At 43.0% G+C, this 20435-nt stretch overlaps 1 protein-coding gene across 1 annotated transcript in view; it reads right to left on the bottom strand.

Annotated features, from left to right (window-relative positions):
* Ddr2 (discoidin domain receptor tyrosine kinase 2) overlaps window positions 1–10046 on the bottom strand; it is a 106309-nt gene extending 96263 nt beyond the window's left edge. Inside the window, exon 1 of the mRNA XM_028864346.2 lies at window positions 9874–10046. The gene's annotated coding sequence lies outside the window, so the exon portion shown is untranslated. The remainder of the gene's footprint in view (window positions 1–9873) is intronic.
* Window positions 10047–20435: the final 10389 nt, after the last annotated feature.

Raw genomic sequence — 20435 nt, 5'->3', positions numbered from 1 at the left:
AAAAGTCTGAAACCTATTACACTTGTAATAATAGAAATAATTTAGTAAATTGCTTGTGCGAGAATAAAATTTTAACAAAATAAATACTAATTTTTAATAGTTTTTAATAGTACAAACATTTCCTGATCATTATCAGCTGAGTACTTGAAATCAGTACTTCTCATAAAATTCTGTGCCTATTGGTGTCCATTATCCAGACTGTAACATAAGTACCCCAAAGGACCTACCCTACATTTCCTTAAGGGTTTAAATTATGAAAGGTCTGTTCCCCCAGTCCATTACCACTCCTGAAAACAAACGTTTCCACATGAAGTGAAAGGCCCTTATCCAATAGTGAAGTGGTTGTGGTGTGTCCTTCACCTCAAGAGAGATTTGTTCAAGTCTCGACTCTGCCTGCAAATAGGACCTTATTTGGAAATGAGGTCTTTGTAGATGTTCTGAAGATTCACCTTCTGAAAGAGATACCATCCAATGGATCTTTATGAAAGAAAATGGGCAAACACAGGGAGGAGGCAAGGTGGCCACACAGTCAAGACTGGATAGGTGCAGGAGCCCTGAGAAGCCTGGGGGTGATGGTGCGCTACCTCCCTGGATCCTCCAGAACAATCTTGGCTCTGCTCACATCTTGGTTTTGCATTTTCTCCAGAACTGTGAGGCTGTAAGTTTCTATTTCTTTAAACATTCAGCTTCTGCTAACTCATTATAGAATCCCTGGACAGCTAATAGAAACAAACTAATCCATTGGTTTTTCTTTTTTTTTCTTCAGAAATATTTTCTCAGAGGACACAGGCTAAGGTTTCGTGTGTCTAACATTCACAGGCTTAACTTGGGATTTTAAAAGTCAAAGGCTAAGCTTGAATCTCCTTGCTACTGAACCTTCATCTCAAGGGGCTTATCCATACAACTTTACCTACAAACAGGCTTTTGGTCATAGATGATTAGTTGCCAGCTGATTTACTAAATATTGAATTAAGACAGTGTTTATCTTGATTTCTGAATTTTTACTTTGGGTATCTTTAAGTCTGTACCCAAGGCACATCACTCACCCACTGTCTTGTCCCTGGCCCCATCTCTGTCTCCCTAAGAGTCTCCCACTCTACCTGGTAGTTCTCATTTTGTCCACACTGAATTACACCCCTTTGTCAAACCTCCCTCCCATGCTCTTGACTTCTGAGTGATAATGCTTGGTCTCTGGTGAAGAGCAACTGACTGAACCTGTGAATTTTAATAACAAAGCTGGTATTTCTGGTAGAGAATTGAGGAAAGTGCCAATCAATGCTGCTTCTAACCAGATGCCTACAGGCCCTCGCTAGACACTTCCCTTGAGGATGGGAATAGTGTCATCGTTGGTATGGGCATCCTTTGACATTTTCCTGCTACACCCATGCAACTGAAGCATATGTTCCCAAAGCTATAATCTATGGAACTTTAGGGATATAGTAGGAACTGTAAGGTTAAGGCAAGCAGCCATCTCTGCAGCATTAGAAGAGACAACAGGAAGGGAGTGTTAGTTCACATTATATAATTTTAAGTGGTGGGCTAAAGTTAGTGTAACAGTGATTTAAAGTATTTTTAAATATTCCCCCAAAATTTTTTTTTAAAAAACTAAAGGAAGTAAAGTGCTTCTTAAGTACCAACTCTCCAGCTGCAATCATGTGTGCTAGGTGATACATCCATTCTACTTAAGGCAAGAATATTTTTAACATCATTGAGGATTAACCCAGGGTGCCATGAAAGCTAGACAAATACTCTACCATTGAGCTATATCTCTGGTCTTACTTTTACTTTTTATTGTAAGAAAGGATTTCACTAGCTTGTCCAGGCTGGTCTTGAACTCACTCTGTAGCCCACTCGGCCCTAAACTTGTTATCCTCCTCGGCCTCCAGAGTAGAAATGTCTGGGCTTCCAAATATGTATCACCAGAAAGGAAGCATTCTTACCTGCTAAGTCTCCTCCTCCACACACATACATGCACACACTACTAAACAGTTGGAAGAACTAGCCTCACAGTAGTTAAGGATTTATACTAGCAAATCAGAGCCATGACTCATCACCCACTCTGCTATGGTGCTGAACCCTCTCTGTAGTCCACACGACCCCTGTTCCCATCAAAGCTGTTCATCCTTTGTTTGCTGCTCATTCATTCATCTTACAAATACTTAAGGAATGCCCACCATTTGTTTTGCATCATACTTGGTCCCAGAAAAAAGAACAAGAAAAGATTTCTATACTTAAGCAATTCAAAGTCTTCTGTGCCTCTAATAAGAGGGAAGATTTAGAGATGTTGCATCTCTGTCCTAAAGACCATTTAATTAGGTCCTCCCACCCCCACAGTGTTATATTCTTGGCATGTGCTATGGCTTTAATGAAAAATGGTGTATGTGAGTGGCCAAAATTTCATACATGACCACTGTTAATTGAAACCACTGGGAACAGATCAAGAAGGAAATGGAACATGACTCAGGAAGTGTGGCATTTAAAAGGTGGAAGGGAAAGGCCACTTCAGACACCGTCATAGCCTCTGAAGAGGCATGGATGAGGAAGGGGCAGAGGTGGAAACAAGGCTCCCAAAGCTCTAGAACTGCTGGAAACTTTGGTGAATACCCTCAGGCTCCCTGTTTCACGGGTACACTGTGTGTGATCCGAGAAGGAACAGACCTGCCAGGACCACACAACTGAGCCAACCTGGTCATGTTGAAATTAGTACTAGACCACTTTACAGTGCTTAACGCATGCCCTGGGAACGTGCTGTCCCCCAGAACAAACACAAGTTCCAATATGGGAAGCCAAGCACCATCCAAAGAGCGAATCTGAAAGAGCTTTGGAGAAAATACATGGAAGGAAGTGGGGGGGGGGTTGACATTGGAAACATCAGCTGGGATTCAATTCTGAAAGTCTGTGGAAACCATTCCAAGGAATGTGGACCTTGTTTTCCATGAAATTCACAGAGCACTCCATAGGTTTGAGCAGAGTCCAAATAAAAACCCTGCATTTTGTTGTTGTTATTTAGCTAGGATTGGGTTGATTTTTTTTTTAAGAATTTAACTTTGAGCAGGAAAGATGTTTCAGAAGCTTTAGAAAGAAAAAGACCACAGAATACAAAGAAAGAAGAAAATTCCCCAGGATTTTGTGTGTTCTCTCTTGAAAGAAAAAGGACATTTCATCACATCTTCCTGTCTTCAAAAATTATATAAGGTTTATGTACTCCTTTTACTTCCTTTTCTCATATAAAAGTAATTTATGCACATTTATGACAGTTAAATCATATAAAGAACTACAATGTATCCCTAATCTTCATGACACTTAATGTGATGGCTAATCTTTTTTTTTTTTTTTTTTTTTTTTTTTTTGTCATTTTTCCAGACAGAGGGTTTCTCTGTGTAGTTTTAGTGCCTGTCCTGGAACTTGCTCTGTAAACCAGGCTGGCCTCGAACTCACAGAGATCCGCCTTGGCTCTGCCTCCTGAGTGCTGGGATTAAAGGCTGCGCCACCACCACCTTCTGGCTTGGTGGCTAATCTTGATTATCAACTTGATACACCTTGGAAGAAGGAAACTCAGCTGAGGAATTGCCTCCATCACATGCCTATGGGCATGTCTGGGGGGCATTTTCTTGATTGCTAATTGATGCTGGAGAGCCAGCACACTGTGAGTGGTGCCCCTCCAGAGCAGGTGGTCCTATGAGCTCTAAAAGAGGGGGCTGAACATGAGCCACGGAACAAAACAATAAGCACTGTTCCTCCATGGCTTCTGCTTTAGGGCCTGCCTCCAGGCTCCTGCCTTGAGCTCCTGCCCTGGCTTCCCTCAGTGATGGACCTGCAGGCTTAAAAAATCCTTCCCCTCCCCCCAAGTTGCTTTTGGTCATGGTGTTTTATTATAACAATAGGAAAGCAAAGTAGAACACTAACATTTCGAGATATCTATGCATTGGTTTTGTACTTTTTATACAACTTTGTAGTTTTTATTTTTATGTCATATAAAACTACAAAAATCATTGGAGGTTTCTCTATCTCTCTCTCTCTTTCTCACACACACACACACACACACACACACACAAAACTGTAACCTCAAAATTAGCAACTGACATTATTCTTTTTTATACACACAAAATGTTGTAATAAGTATCTTTATACATAAAGCATTCATAAAACTAAAATTCTTTAATCAAACAGTATGGATACTTTTTAAAGTCATTCATACATCTTGTCCGGTTGATTTCTACTTTTTATTACTTCATACATTAAAAAAATATACAATTCTAGCATCAGAAAGAATTAGAGATTGTATTGAATGAAAGTAGATTCTCCTATTTTGATAGTCTTTTATTAATTAATAAATATTCCCTATGTAAAGAAAAGAAAAATCTCCATGAAATTAGTTCACAGTAGGGGAGGGGCGGCCGAATAGCTTTGTCGCTCACTCCTTGGCTGCTCTCTGAACCCCATGTTTTTCTGTCTTCCCAGCAGTACTACACCCCCTTTCTTTTCTCAGCAGCCCTCCCAGCCTCCAGGATTTATGGAGGGGAATTCCACTGTGAGTTTCCTAGCACAGGGCCCAAGTGTTCATCCTGAGGCTTCCGAGTCTGTCCTTGCCCAGGGCTTTGAGAAGTACAATTTCGCAACAAAGAAGGTTAACGGTGCTTTGCTGATCCTAATGGACTATGGGTTTCCACACTGTCTTCCCTTGGGTGCTGTCCCTGTCTCTTGTTCTGTAGCCACAGGAGGCTGGCCTTTGCCCATCCCAGAGCTGGTACGTCTGTAGTTACCCACCCTCCGGTGTAGTTAGAGCCCCTGCCTCTCTCTCCTGCTTGGCATCGTTCAGCTGCAAACCCCCCTGCTCTCTCCCTGGGCACCATCCAGGCACCTGCAGCTCCCAGCTGCTGTCCGTTCCGGTCTTTCTTACACATTGCAGTGAAATCCAGTTTTCCTACAGCAAACTTTCTAACATCTCACAGTGTCCCTCAAACAACTACACCAATTCTTTGTCACCTACATGGGAACAAAGGTCTAATATTATGCAGTGGTTTCATAAAAAAAAAAAAAAAGATCACATGCTTTTAGGTAAGTAAACCCAGCATGAAATGCTGTGGGATCTGTAGGATGGGGTCTTCTAGACACAAGGAGTATTAAATTCCTTAAGGAATTCCCTGAGGGCTCCCTGGAAGAAATTAGGTAGTCATCTATGCAAGGAGTCTTAATTCATTCCTACAATCTCTCAGAAGTGTAGAGATATGAGTCAGAATCTAGAACTGAGGAGAAAAGAGGGTTCTCCACTCGTGCCTAATCCACCTTCTCAAAACATCATATGTGTGGTGACCTACACAGACAGAAATAAAAAAAGGAATTTAAAGTCCCAGGGCTATAGCAGATTCCCACAGAATCCCACACCAAACCTCTTGGGCTCCAGGTAACTCTGCCTCCTTCTCCTATGCCTACCTCCTTTGAAATTTTGTTCTAGAAGAAAAGCCAGGCTAGGACACTCAAGACTTGCAGATCAGAGCAGAGTGCCCCCATCCTCAAATGGCTTGGGGGAGGGGGGCTCTCCCTCCTCCTCCTCCCACGACCTCCGGACTCTGCTGTGTCTGTGGAACAGATGCCTGGTTCAAGCCGCTCCGCTGCTCCTTGACTGATTTCTGTCATGGTGTATACAGTCTCATACACTTGGCGGACACAAGCGGCTATTCTCACAACTGTGGGTGCCATCATCTCACAATTGGAAAAACCCCAAAGAAGACACAGGTGGTAGGATTTTCCTGGGAAGTTCAAAGAAGGAAACATCTGAATCTACCTGCCCAGAGGCCAGACCAGAAGTGTGTGTGTGGGGGGGGGGGTGTAACTGCCTTCCCAATAGAAAACACAGGTGACAACCAGCCTGAACAAGGGTTGCTTTTTCCTTTTTATTAGTGTGTGGAGGGGTGGTGTGTGTGTGTGTGTAGGGGTGGTGTGTGTATGTGTGTGTGTGCTGACATACACATGCCTCCACACATATGTGGAAATCAAAGGGCAACTTTTGGGAGTCAGTTTCTCCTTCCACTGTGGTTTCTGGGGATCAAACTGAGATCATCAAATATGTGTGGCAAATGCTTGCATCCACTGAGCCCAAGCATGCTTCTCCTCAGAGTTTCTTCTTGGCTCATTCCTCCCATCTCTCTGGAAGGAAGAAACAGGAACCCTGTGCCCCATAAAGCAGGAACTTAGAGTAGGTTCACGCTTGGGTAGCAATTCAGTGAACATTGCCGGCAAGGGAATGCTTAACATTATTCCCCACAGCTCACGACTGGGGCTAAAATATTCAATATGATATGAAAAAGTGTACGGCGTTGAGAGCTGAAAGTATGAAAATAAGATTTCTTGCCAGCAATCCACGTTCTGCTCAGAGAGCAATAGAGTTTATGGCTGATTCTTAAAGAAAGATCAAATCAACGATAACAGACTGGGATCTTAGAAAACACTAGCTCAAAGTACGCTGTGCATACATATATAGTGTTGGGCCCCAAGTATAATATTTCCCCAGAAAGTTTATTTTTATGACATCTCAAACCTCATTCAGAACTACCTGCACTCATCAAGTCAGACACCAGGAATGAACAGTTCTGGGAGTAAAGTCATCCCCTCCCAGAGCAAGGACAGTGCAAATGCTGAGTCCCCAAGATGGCATCCAGATGTCCTCTCCCAGCCAGCCGTCCCGGCTCCACTCCCTCTGGCAGCTGTGTTCTGCAACCTTACCCCCACTCTCCACCCACCCTCTGCTCCGAGGAGACTGCATTTCCTCTCTCCTCCTCACCTCACGTGCCCAGCCAGGACTCTCTGGATCCTTGTGGCCCAAGTCAGCTCCAACAATAACAACTGACCATACTCTCCCTTCTACATGCTGAATTCCTTCCTAGCTCCAAGGTTTGGCTCAAGTTCCAGGCCTTTCAAGTGCGGCACATTTCTTCTACAATATTCCAGAAAAGGGTGCCATCGTCACCCTCTTTCCATCTCCGCCACTCTCTCGAGTGTATATAGCTTCTCTCTCTCTCTCTCTCTCTCTCTCTCTCTCTCTCTCTCTCTCTCTCTCTCTCTCTCTCTCTCTCTCTCTCTCTCTCTCCTTCATCTCCCCTTTGCCCATGAATAGCTTAGCTGGGATTGTCTCTTATTTACGGAGTTCAGTGTCTTTCCTTCCGACCACTTCCACAATTCCTCAAAACATCACAGACACTCAAGAGACATTGTTCCCATTTTACTAAGTAAGAATAGCATCCAAAGTTCTTGAATCTCAGCAACAAGAGAACTTATTGACCCCCAGACCACCAGTTCTTCTGGTGCTTCTGGTGCTGACATCCATCGTGAGCTGACACTCTTTGGAGCATTGCTGGAGTTCTGCGTATCCAGAAATGTCTGAATCAACCTGGGAGTGTTTTGCCTCCATCTCCCCCTGACAGATTTGCTTCCCTCCATTTCTAGTGGATCCCCTCACTCTCTGGGGGTCCACTTTTGAGAGCTGTGGATCCTCTAATTAGTTACTCCTCCGGATCCCAACCTTGTCGGAAATGATCCTGACACAGAGCTTCATCTGCATCATCACCGTGTTTCATTTATCTCAGCCACAACTTACTTGGTAGCCAGCAGATGGCTCCCAGGTTCATTTCTATTCAACCTTCAGTCATTCCCACTTCCAACACCCCACACAGTGCTGTCTTCGTGCCCTAGAGCAGCACATGTGCTCCAAGATACATGGGACCACTGTCTCCCACCACAGATGAATCGGAAACAAACCATACCTAGGTCTCTGTGATGGGAAAGAGCTTCTAAGTCATGAAGGGAAAAATCAAGCCGCAGTTGAAAATTCAAGGAGAAATTCTTGTTGGCAGAGCTCTCAAGCAGAGATGATGCAACTGTGTCAGTCTGAGTAGAGCTTAGCAAGGACCAGTTTCCTGTTTCCTTATTACTAAGATGACCACCTATTCAGCATCCATACTGAAACGTGCAGGAAAAAGAGCTGTCCACGGCTCATGCCGAGCCCACGGCTTTTTGATAGCCTTGCATCGTGGGTTCTGACAGAGGAAGTTAACTATAGCCCTGAGCTCTGCTTGCTTGTGTGGTTAAAGCACAGGCTTCACAGCACAGAGCCTGGTCCCTAGTGAACATGAGAGCTCCCAAGGAGACACTATCAATTGCTACAGAACCTGGGTGTTTAAGATGTTTGTATAATGAAGGTATAAGTGACCAACTTGTCTTACCTCTCCTTTCTCTCTCTCTCTCTCTCTCTCTCTCTCTCTCTCTCTCTCTCTCTCCTCTCTTCTCTCTTCCTCTGTCTGCTCACTCTCTCCTTATGTCTTCCACCTTCTACTCTGTCCTTTCTCCTGACTCTAATTTTCCCACTCTCTCTCTCCACTATCCATCCCACCCAATAGCTCTCCTGTTATTTCTGGCAGCTCGAAAGAACTTGGATTGGTGACAAAAAGGACCTGTACCTGAAGGAACCAACCTACTTCAGAAAACTCCCAGGTACCACACTATGAAAGTGGTGGGGGCCGGAGGGAGGGGGCGACAAACCGAGCCTCATGTCACAGGGCTATATTTAGCATATGACTTCCATATTAAAATAATGGCTTCTGGAAATAGTTATTTCAGATGGGTGGTAGAGGAAGGACAACCACAATGATAGCCTCTGAAAGGTAGAGAAGAATGAGTCATAGATAAATAATGCTTGAAAATCTAATGGAACAGAGAAAACCTGCAGTAACTTCTGATTAGTGGCTAAGCACAGCTATGAATTATTCATTCTGAACTATTACTGTGGAGGCTCTGGTTAAGAGTTTGTCGAAGGAAGGATGAAAAGAAAGGAGAGCAAGAGGGAGACTGATAAGACTGTGGAAAGAATTCATTACACTATGACTTATCACCACAAGGAGGGTAAGTAATAGTGAGGAGTTTCCCTGATCAGAAAGAGAAAATTGTACATAGTCAAGAATCCCTGTAACAGAAAAAAAAAATCTCCTGAGAAGAAAAAAAACACGAAATTTTCCCTGTACTCAGGAATCATTTGCCTCACAGTCCCACATGATATGCTCAGTCGTTCCCATACTCAACAATATTGCAGAAAGGGTATTGTACACAGGCAAGTCTAAGGCAGGTCAGGGATCCTCACTGGACAGCCTCCAGGTGCCGGGTGGGATGCAGGCATGAGGGAGATGGTGTGTCTTGGATCAGTGAACTCCAGCATAGGAAGGACTCAGAACCAAGACTGTCAAGGCAGTGAGGCCGCACGGTGTAGCCTCCACAGGCCTGGCCCTGTGCAAGGTCCCAAAGATACACCTGCAGCCATGAAAGAGGCGTGATGCTGATATCAGTGAGCTCTATGATACAAAGATCTCAGAATCATGAAGCTGCCACAGTACTAGGCTCACTGGTGAGACCTGACCTGCCCAAAGAGTGAGGTGAGAAGACTCACAGAGACCAGAAGTTACCTCCGGCAGACCTCCTTGACATAGGGGGAACTCCTGGTAAAGTCTCTACAGTGTAGCATGCTTCTCTTTTTGCCTCGAGTCCTGGCTCAGTGTACAAATCTTCCCTCTCTCTGAGGTAGGTATTGCAGTTATTTATTCCTCTGAAACTGTGCTACAGAACACAGCTCTAGAGCCCAGTTTTGGCTGTTCTAAGTATTGTTTTCCTGTTAAGTCATTCAAATTACTGTTGAAAGAAAGCAACTTATGAAAAATGATGAGATTGTAATATTAGAAAACACACCCAGGAATCTAACATTCCCATGAGTACCGGGATGGGCTGATCCAGCATTAACCAAGAGAGATGGCGTTTCAGTGTGAGTCACACCCTGATCACCGCGACTTCCAATATCATGTGGCAACAGAGCTACAGTGACTGACTACTTACGTCAATGGGTGCAGAACATTCTCTGTAGGACAGAATCCTCCCAAGCAGAAGGCCTCTGCTCCTCTTCAATTATTTCAGCTTTAAAAGAAGTCAAGCAACAAGCCTCAGAATTTTCTAGAACATCGAATGTCAGGCCACTTGTAGATTTCCCTTCATGGAAAGGGGGAAAGGAAAAGGAATATTTTATTACAAAGTTTTGTTTCATTCACATTTCGTCCCTTCTTAACATCCCCATTCACAGTACACAACAAAGCTTCCAAGCATCTGAGTTTCTCTGATGGGACTGGACACAATCCAGAGAACCTCAAGGGAGTTTCATTTCTATCTCCTGATATTGAGTGATTTAGAAATTAAAACAGAGAATTTTAAATTTATTATATATTCCTTGGTAACAATTATGTTAACATAAATATTAATTGCTGTGAAAAATAAATTTTTCCCAGAAAATTTTGTGAGAAGAACAGCATCATTTTACATTTTTTGAGATCTCAAACATCTGGCTTCACCAAAAACAGCTGGATTATCATATCTGCTTCTGGATTCAATTTGTTGCAGTATCACATGTCAGTTAACCTCTGGAAAGCTCTTCCATGTACTCACAAGAGAATGAAAGGAAGAGAAATCAAAAGACATCTTGGCACTATCATGAAAATAACTATCACGTGGATCTTCCAACTGAGCCTCAAAGACTTGAGGGGATCCCATACAGCATCCCATGTGAGAAAAAAAACTCACATGTACCTCAGACTATCACCCTCTACCTTAGATGCAACTGGTTATCTGTTCTGATAATCAGTTGTCTAGGAATACTCCACATGTATGTGGATTTCATATATATACATGTATATGTTTGCTATGAATGTATAGACTTAAGTTTATAAGGTCAAGTGGCTGCAAACTATTCATTTCCTCTGTTGGTTCCTCTGTTTTACAAGTTGGGGCAAGTTCTAAATCAGCCTCCTTTGTAGTTGCCTCTCTTCCACTGATCCCTTGTGAATCACTGAATGAGTATGTGTGCACGTATGCATGTGTGTGTGTGTGTGTGTGTGTGTGTGTGTGTGTGTGTGTGCCCTATCTGGTGCCTATGGTTTGGGTGGGTTACAAAATGACTACATAAGTGTCATTTCCTGATAGGCACACAGTGGCCACACCAAGTAAGAACAAATGCCATGAGGCTAAAGACAGTTTTCCTGCATCTTCTGGTTTCCTAACAAAGCACACAGCTGAAATCTTCCAACTCTGAGGAACAGCTGAACTTTGCCTTAGATCCCTGTCACTCCACAGCAGGACTTATTACTAGGGAAGAATGTCTTAGAATCTGGGGCTAAGTGAACAGAGCTGTTTAGAGACAGCAGCCTCTCTTGAGACATACTCTCCTATCAGCATTATGTTGACATGAGGGGAGAGCTTTCTACTTCTGAAAGCTCTTTCCCTATAGTACTGAGATGGCAAATGGGTAATCCTGTTGGCTCACAACTTCCCTGAAATAGAAGCCAAGGAAGAACCCAACTCCTACAGTTAACTGGTTATTCATTGAATCCCTCAGATGTTAAACTCTGCTCACATCCACAGAGGCAGATATGGAGATACAGTACCATTCCGTCTTAGTTCTATTGCTGCAATCAAACACCATGACCAAAAAGCAATTTGGGGGGGAAGGGTTTCCCTGGCTTAAACTTCCAGATCATAGTCCATCATTGGAGGAAATCAGAACAGGAACTCAAGCAGGGCTATACCTGGAGGCAGGAGCTGATTCAGAGGCCATGGAGGGTGCTGCTTACTGGCTTGCTTTCTATGACTTGCTCAGTCTGTTTTCTTATAGAACCCAGGACTATCAGCCCAGGGATGGCACCATCCACTCAACAGCTGGACCCTCCCCTATTGACTACTAATTGAGAAAATGCCTTATAGCTGAATCTCCTGGAGGCATTTTCTTAACTGAGGCTCCTTCCTCTCTGATGACTAGTTTGTGTCAAGTTGACACAAAAATCAGGCAGTACAGGCTCCACGAAGTAATCCTGTGACCTGTACACATGTAGCATACCAAAAAGGCATTGCACATGAGCATCCCTACACACACACACACACACACACACACACACACGCATGAACGCATGCACGCGCACGCATGCAAACACAAATAATAATAATAATAATAATAATAATAATAATAATAATAATAACAAATAATTGATAATTAAACCACTATAAAACTAGCAACGGGGGTTAGGGGAGAGAAGTCTGAGCTCCTTGCCTGCATGAGATTAGAAACACATCCAACACATCCTTATTTGTTTTTTGTTTTTTGTTTTTTGTTTTTTTGAAGCTGGCAAAACCAACAGAAGGCTTTGTTCATAAAGAAAGACCTAACATAAATAATTCTGTTTCCTAAGGAGAGAAAAAAGATAGATATTGCCTGTAGAAAGGCAGAAAATTGAGCCCAGCATTCAAGGGAGTATGGTGCTATCCATGCATGGATTGATCAGCCACCTGAGGCAGGAACAGACATTTGAAGTGGGTGAGAAGACCTACGAAGGAAACATCCGAAGGCAGTCTTGCCCTGGGTAAGCAGGGGGAGAATACCCATGGGTCCTCTGACCCATCGCAACGTCCTTATTTTTGCAGATGACCCCAAACCCAGAAGGGTAATTTATCCAACCTCTCAGAACAGCTAAGAGACTGAGTGACTGGGAATCGGAATGGCCTTAGCATCTGGGATACTGTGAGAGAGGCCTGAGAACGAGCTGCAGACTCCCTTTGTCTGTGCCGTAACAGTCAGCAGTGTCGGGCCTGGTCATGTCATCAGCTCAGGGGCTCAAACCACATCTTATTCATCATCTTGTCACTGTCCCCACTACCTCTCCTTTCTGTCTCCACCACCAGTTATTACAGAGCAGAAAAATCACAGATCACTTCCCTCTTCTCCACATACATATGATCTGAGACTTCTGGGCTTGGGAGGACCTTAATAATTCATCTAATGTTAGAGAAAAAAATACCTATGGAAACTGGGACTGAGAGGCTGAGAGTGACTTTCCCCAGACTGTCAGTTAGTAGATTCCAGACCCCAGTCCCAGCCTCTGGTTTCTTTCCTTTACACTACAAACTCCTAGTGTATGAGGCTGTCTTAGTTAGGGTTTCTATTGCTGTGAAGAGACATCATGACCACAGCAACTTTTCATGAGTAGGAAAACATTTCATTGAGTAGCTTACAGTTGTAGAGGTTTAGTGCATTATCATCATGGTGCGATACGGTGATGTGTAGGCAGACATGATGCAGGAGACGGAGCTGAGAGTCCTACATCTTGACTTGCAGGCAACAGGAAGTGGTCCGTCTCACTGAGTACAGCTTGAGCAAAGGAGACCTCAAAGCCTGCCCCCACAGTGACACACATCTTCCTACAAAGCCACACCTACTCCAACAAAGCCATACCTCCTAATAGTGCCAAACCTTTGAGGGACTATTTTCTTTTAAACCACCACAGAGGCTTATTTCTAAGATACACTCTCCAGTGACTAATTTCTCCAGACATATGATAGGCATTCCTCTCCCCTCAAGGTGTTCCTTCCCAAAAGAGCTCATGGTTCGTTAAGCTTGTGAAGTGCTACAATCTACCCTCTCTATGATAAGTAACCCTCTGTGGGGGAGGGGTATAGGTATACTGTAAGTGTTTCTGCGTATGTGCATGTTCATGTCCATGTGCATGGAGGTGCATGGAGAGGTCAGAGGTCAGTATCAGTTGCCCTCCTTAATCAGTCCCCACCCTATTTTTTGAGATAGAGTCATTGAATCTGGAACTCACTGATTTGGCTAGACTAGCTGACCAGCAAGCTCCAAGGATCCTGTCTCTACCTCCCTGGTGCTGGGCTTATAGGCATCTGCCACCAGGACTGGCTTTTGATGTGGGTGTTGAGTATCCAAACTCAGGTTCTCACGCTTGCACACCAGCACTTTCCCAGCTGAGCCATGCCCCCAGCCCTGTGGCAACACTCTTGTTCCCATAGGAAAAGAAAGAAACCTGTCTAATTCTCTACAGTCGTTTCCAGAGTCACTTGACCCCGGGACTCTCGGCCTTTACCCCACTGCTTTGTTATCTACTAACATGTCTCAACTTTCCAAAGGTTGTGCTTTGGAAAACATAATCTAAGTCTCATTAGTAAGAATGCCTTTTTATATCCCAAGGAAAACATCCCCACGGAGTGGTCCTCTTGGCGGGGACCTAAGTAGGGAAGCCATGAGACACAAAGGAAGAGAAACAATAGTCACCATCTGTTCCAGAGCCATGTGTACTGTCAGCAGAAAAGGATGAGGTGGCCACACACACTGTCATCTGGAACTCTGGTCCTAGGCTAAAGACACTCCACTCCAACCACAGGTTCTCATCTACTCAACATCAGCTAACGTGATTTTCCTTCTACTTCTATTCTCTGTTAGTAGAGACACTGTTATACCAGGCCCTTCCATGTCTGCTGTAGCTTTTTGCCATCCTGACCTAAAAACTCTGGACCTCTAAAAGAAGCTTTCTAATGAATGTCCCCACCTGACTCCTTCTCCCCTTCAATTCCCCTCAGAAGATGCTGTCCTATTAATCTAAGACAATGTTGCATTTGTTTTCAGAGAAATGCAATGTTCAAAACTCTGCAACAAGCAAGGTCTTTTGATGACGTCCTAAGCCATACCTGTGCAAGACAGCACAATCCATGCTCCCCCAGCAAATTCCCATCATCCTGGCTCATCTGCTGATACCACCCTCATCACTCACGCAGTGCGGCTGTTGAGCTCTGCATTCTGCTCTGTTTCTGCCTCTCAGATTTCTTCTGGTTCTTACCTTCCACCTCCACCACAAGTCCTGACGTGGGGCAAGCACCCCACCCACTCCTGCTCTCGCAGATACTGAGTCCTACTTGGCACATCTTGCTCTTTGACTGATGCTTGCATTTCCCAACTCATAGTAAGCTTGGGAAGGCAAAACATCAGGCATTGTTAAGTGTACTTAGAAAGTAACCAGAAATTTCTCTTGATGGATAAAAGAGTTCATATTCATTTCATGACTATGAGTTAAGCAGACAAGTTGAAGCCTACAAAACTTCAAGTCAAAAACTAGGAAAACTAACCTCTTTGGAGGACTCAGAAGCATTTAGAATAGATCTTTCTAGTTAAATTGACCTTAGAATTTGAAAACATTGAGAAAACATATTCCACCCCATCTTAGCGGATCCGGGGAACGTCACTAATTTGTATAAAGACAGAGCTGAGCTTTCTGCCGCTTTCCTGCCAGCTTCATGCTGAGCTCCAGGAGGGAGGGTCTAGACAGGGTGTGTCAGGTGACGAGTCTCCAAACAGTCCCAGAGGTTGGTCTAAACAAAATTCATCCCAAGAAGACTCCCATGGCAGCTGCTCTTTCCTTCGTTTATTCTTTTAATTGTATCCCTACCATTTTGTATCAATACGTTAAGTAAGATATGAGGATAGATTTTTAAAAAGCAAACAAACAAACAACAGCCAATCCTGGTACCTGAGTCATCTGTGGTCAAATGCAGTTTTACTTACAGTGTGTGCAGACCCACAACAGATCCACCTGAGGGAGTCTGCTAAAACATATACAGGTCCCCTGGCTAGTGTGTGGAAATTTTTACTCATTGTCCAGAAAAAAAGTCTGAGACAGAGTTTTTTTAAGCATTATAGGTGATCCTGGAGCATATTGAAGCTTGAAAGCCATATGAAAGACTGAACCAGTTTGTTTTTTTTTTTAATAGCAAGTATATTAGGGGTTAATTCTAAAGCAGCTATGCTCAGGAATGGGGGGGGGTTGTCTTGTCTAATAAAGTGTTTGCTACACAAGCAGGACCTGAGTTCAATATCCAGGATCCACATAAAAAGGTCAGGTCCACACTGGCTTGCACTTGTAATCCCAGTGCTGGGGTGGAGACTGGTACAGTCCTGGAACTCACTGGCCAGTCCATGTCACCTGCTTGGTAAGCTTTAGGCCAGTGAGAGATGCTATCTCCAAAAAACAAGGTTTTTAAAAAAATTTTAAGCCAGGCAGTGGTGGAGCACGCCTTTAATCTCAGCACTCAGGAAGCAAAGGCAAGTGGATCTTTGTAAGTTTAAAGCCAGCCTAGTCTACAAAACAAGAATATCTGGAGCTGTTACACAGAGAAACCCTGACTCAAAAAAACAAAACAAAACAAAACAAAAAAATTTAAAGATAGATGGCTCTTGAAGGACACCTAATGTTAACCTCTGCCATGCACACGTACACAAAATCATTATGCTTACTTGCAATAAAAGACTCACCGTGCATAGTGGAGACATACAGAGAATGAGTAGTTAATGAAATTTGCATAATGCAATGATAAAGGTACAGGTTCAAATTCTAGACCAGTCACTTCCATGCCACGTGCCTGACATTTCTTAGGGTCTTATGTCCCAGGGCAAAACAGGAAAAGTCCCCACTTGGCCAATCTATAAGGTTTCAAGGAGACTCTCTATGGGAAATGCTCAACTTAACCTCAACGCACAATAGCACTTGTCACTTCCTAATTATTGGTGATATTTGAAAGCAGATCAAAACCAGGTTTTCCAAAAAGCACCACGCTTGCCTCTGTTTGCTTTTCTGTTGCTGTGATGAAACATTGGCCGAAAGCAAATTGATGAGGAAAGGGTTTGTGTGGCTTACAGCTTCTGGTCCATCACGGAGGCACCAACCAGACTCAAGGCAGGAACCTAGAGGCAGAAACTGATGCTGAGGCCATGGAGAAGTGCTGCTTTCTAGCTTGTTCTCTATCCATGGCTTGCTCATCCTGCTTTCTCATAGGACCACCTGCCCAGCAGTGGCACCACCCACAGTGTGCTGGGCCCTCCCACATCAATAATTAATCAAGAGGATGCTGCACAGACATTCTTACAAGACACTGTGATGCAAACATTTTTTTTCAGTTGTGGTTCCTGTTTCCCAGATGACTGGCTTGAGTCAGGTTGACAAAGACCAGCCACCACAGAACCCAGCTGTAGTTTTATCATAATGTGGCTTTTTTTTTCAGTGTATTCTTTTTTTTTTTCCTTTAGTTTTTTTTCCTTTAGTTTTTTTTCCTTTAGTTTTTTTTTTCCTTTAGTTTTTTTTTCCTTTAGTTTTTTTTTCCTTTAGTTTTTTTTTTTTTTTTTTTTTTTTTGAGACAGGGTTTCTCTGTCTAGTTTTGGTGCCTGTCTTGGATCTCACTCCATAGACTAGGCTGGACTCGAACTCACAGAACTCCACCTGGCTCTGCCTCCCGAGTGCTGGGATTAAAGGCATGCACCGATGCCTGGCTTGTCAGTGTATTCTTGAATTCCACAAGATTCCTGGGATCTTTAAAAAACGTTACGTCAGCCGGGCGGTGGTGGTGCACGCCTTTAATCCCAGCACTCGGGAGGCAGAGGCAGGCGGATCTTTGTGAGTTCGAGGCCAGCCTGGGCTACCAAGTGAGTTCCAGGAAAGGCGCAAAGCTACACAGAGAAACCCTGTCTCGAGAAACCAAAAAAAAAAAAAAAAAAAAAAACGTTACGTCTTCAGTTCTCTATTTTGACATTTAGTACAAGAGATAGCTAGGTGCCGTTATCCATTTAGTCTTAGCACCTGTCTTTTCATGTGTGCTTATAGTTGTACAAACACCAAACAAAAGCCAGGTCAAAACAAGAGCCAATCTGGACATAGAAGAATCAGTGGGAGAACTGAGTCATTGCTTGGCACGAGGCGGTTTAATCTACTCAGCCACAGCAGCCCTGCTGCGAGCAGATGCGTGATTTGGAATCTGACATCTTACATACCAGCAAGCCCTGGCTTCTAAGCAGAGAGCTGGGGCATAAACACACAGAGTGGAATGATTTCATCCCCGGTTCTACTAGTAATTGGGTTAAATGCCCAATGAGTACCGGTCTCAATATCACCACAATGTTAACCTTGTCTTCAAGTGAGTAAGCAATTGTGATACTTTATCTTAATTGTCTGTTTGTCTGGATTTGGGATCTCCTAGGGGTCACACCACTCAGGGGATTTCCAGGAAGGGTTAACTGAGGAGGAAAATCCCACCCTTAACATGGGGATCACCATCTCATAGACTTGGGTCCCAGACTGAATATAAAGGAAAGATGGACAGATCGAGCAGAGTACCAGCATTCATCTCTCTTTCTTGACTGTGTACGCAGTGTGACTGCCTCTCTCACACTCCAGCCCCCAGAAACAGAGCCACACTCACCACCATGGCTACCCTGCCCCCTGCCATGATGGACTGTATCCATCCAAGGAGATGATAAGCCAAAGTCGGCCTTTCCTTCTTTAAGATGCTTTTCTTGGGTCTTCAGTCACAGAAATGAGAGTAATTAATGCAATAGAAATTAATTAAGAAATTAAGTAATTAATACAGAGAAATGAGAGTAATTAATACAGCAATTTAGTAAATGGTGGTAAATTGATGCCCTTTAAAACTCACATTTAATGATTAACACTACTGCATTTTGGTTGAGATCCAAGTTTTCTGAATTTATAAACCTTTGAGGCTAAGACAATTTGTTCAATACTAGCAAGCCTTTCCTGCCTAAGTATTAATATGTTTAAATAACTAACCCGAGTTACAAGGAAAAGGACACACTGTTCAACTGCATTCACGAACTGCCTCTCTAGTGATGAATTCCAACAGAACCGCATCATCTCTCACATAACAACTATGCTCTTACCTGAAACTATCAGTTGTTTTCAGTTTGATTTCACTAATACATTTACTTTAGCTTTTGGTTGCCTTTGGGCAATAAGCACAAGAAGTGTCTATAGTACCTAGTTTCATATCTATACATTTCAAAAATAAAAATAAGATTTTTATTATATCTGGGTGAGTGTTTCCTTGCACGTGTGTTTGTGGAGCATGTGAGTCCCTGGTGCCCACAGAGGCAGAATAGAGGACTGGAAGACATGAAACTGGGGTCACATATGCTTCTGGGCTGCCGGATGGGAGCTAATAACTGAACTAGTGTCCACTGGGCCATCTATCCGGCCCCAGATTTACACATACATTAAGAGCATATTAATAGCATCACCTGAGAAGTTGAGGTATTTTCTTATAAAATAGATTTATGCACTATTCATGTCATAATGGCAAGTTGGACAGTGTTTCCTGCGAACTGAGTCGACCTCTCTGACCACCTGTGAAAAGGCTGTCTCTCTTCTCTTCCTTTATGTTTTATATTCGTGAAGACACGGGTATCTTTCTTCAATTTTTACCATTTATACAGAATTTGAACCCAGAGCTCCCAACAGCACACTCACTGGATACCCTGATCTAGCAGCATAACCAATGAAGAGAAATCGAGTTCTTTTGTGTTCTCAAAAACAGCGTATTGAGGCTTTCAATACTCCCCACTAAGAATTTTCCCAACAACAAATCAGAACTGTCGTAGGCATATAAAAAGCCCTTAGGAAAAAAACCACATGATCATCTCCTTAGATGCTGAAAAAGCCTTTGACAAAATCCAACACTCCTTCATGATAAAGGTCTTAGAAAGATCAGGAATACAAGGAACATTTCTAAACATAATAAAAGCAATTTATAGCAAGCCAACAGCAAACATCAAATTAAATGGAGAGAAACTCAAAGTGATACCACTAAATTCAGGAACAAGACAAGGCTGTCCACTCTCCCCATATTTATTCAATATAGTACTAGAAGTTCTAGCTAGAGCAATAAGACAACAAAAAGAGATCAAAGGGATACAAATTGGCAAGGAAGAAGTCAAACTTTCACTATTTGCAGATGATATGATAGTATACATAAGTGACCCCAAAAACTCTACCAGGGAACTCCTACAGCTGATAAACTCCTTCAGTAAAGTGGCAGGATACAAGATCAACTCAAAAAAATCAGTAGCCCTCCTATACACAAATGATAAAAGGGCTGAGAAAGAAGTCAGAGAAACATCACCCTTTACAATAGCCACAAATAATATAAAATACCTTGGGATAACACTAACTAAACAAGTGAAAGACCTTTTTGATAAGAACTTTAAATCTCTAAAGAAAGAAATTGAAGAAGATATCAGAAAATGGAAGGATCTCCCATGCTCATGGATAGGTAGGATTAACATAGTAAAAATGGCAATCTTACCAAAAGCAATCTACAGATTCAATGCAATCCCCATCAAAATCCCAACACAATTCTTCACAGACTTGGAAAGAAAAATACTCAACTTTATATGGAAAAACAAAAGACCCAGGATAGCTAAAAGAATCCTATACGATAAAGCAACCTCTGGAGGCATCACCATCCCTGACCTCAAGCTCTACTATAGAGCTATAGTAACAAAAACAGCTTGGTCCTGGCATAAAAACCAACATACGGACCAATGGAATCGAATTGAAGACCCTGACATTAATCCATGCACATATGAACATCTGGTTTTTGACAAAGGAGCCAAAACTATACAATGGAACAAAGAAAGTATCTTCAACAAATGGTGCTGGCATAACTGGATGTCAATATGTAAAAGATTACAAATAGATCCATATCTGTCACCATGCACAAAACTCAAGTCC

The sequence above is a fragment of the Peromyscus leucopus genome, chromosome 15 (assembly GCF_004664715.2).
Source record: "Peromyscus leucopus breed LL Stock chromosome 15, UCI_PerLeu_2.1, whole genome shotgun sequence".
Classification (NCBI taxonomy): domain Eukaryota; kingdom Metazoa; phylum Chordata; class Mammalia; order Rodentia; family Cricetidae; genus Peromyscus; species Peromyscus leucopus.
This window is presented reverse-complemented; position numbering and strand designations above follow the sequence as displayed.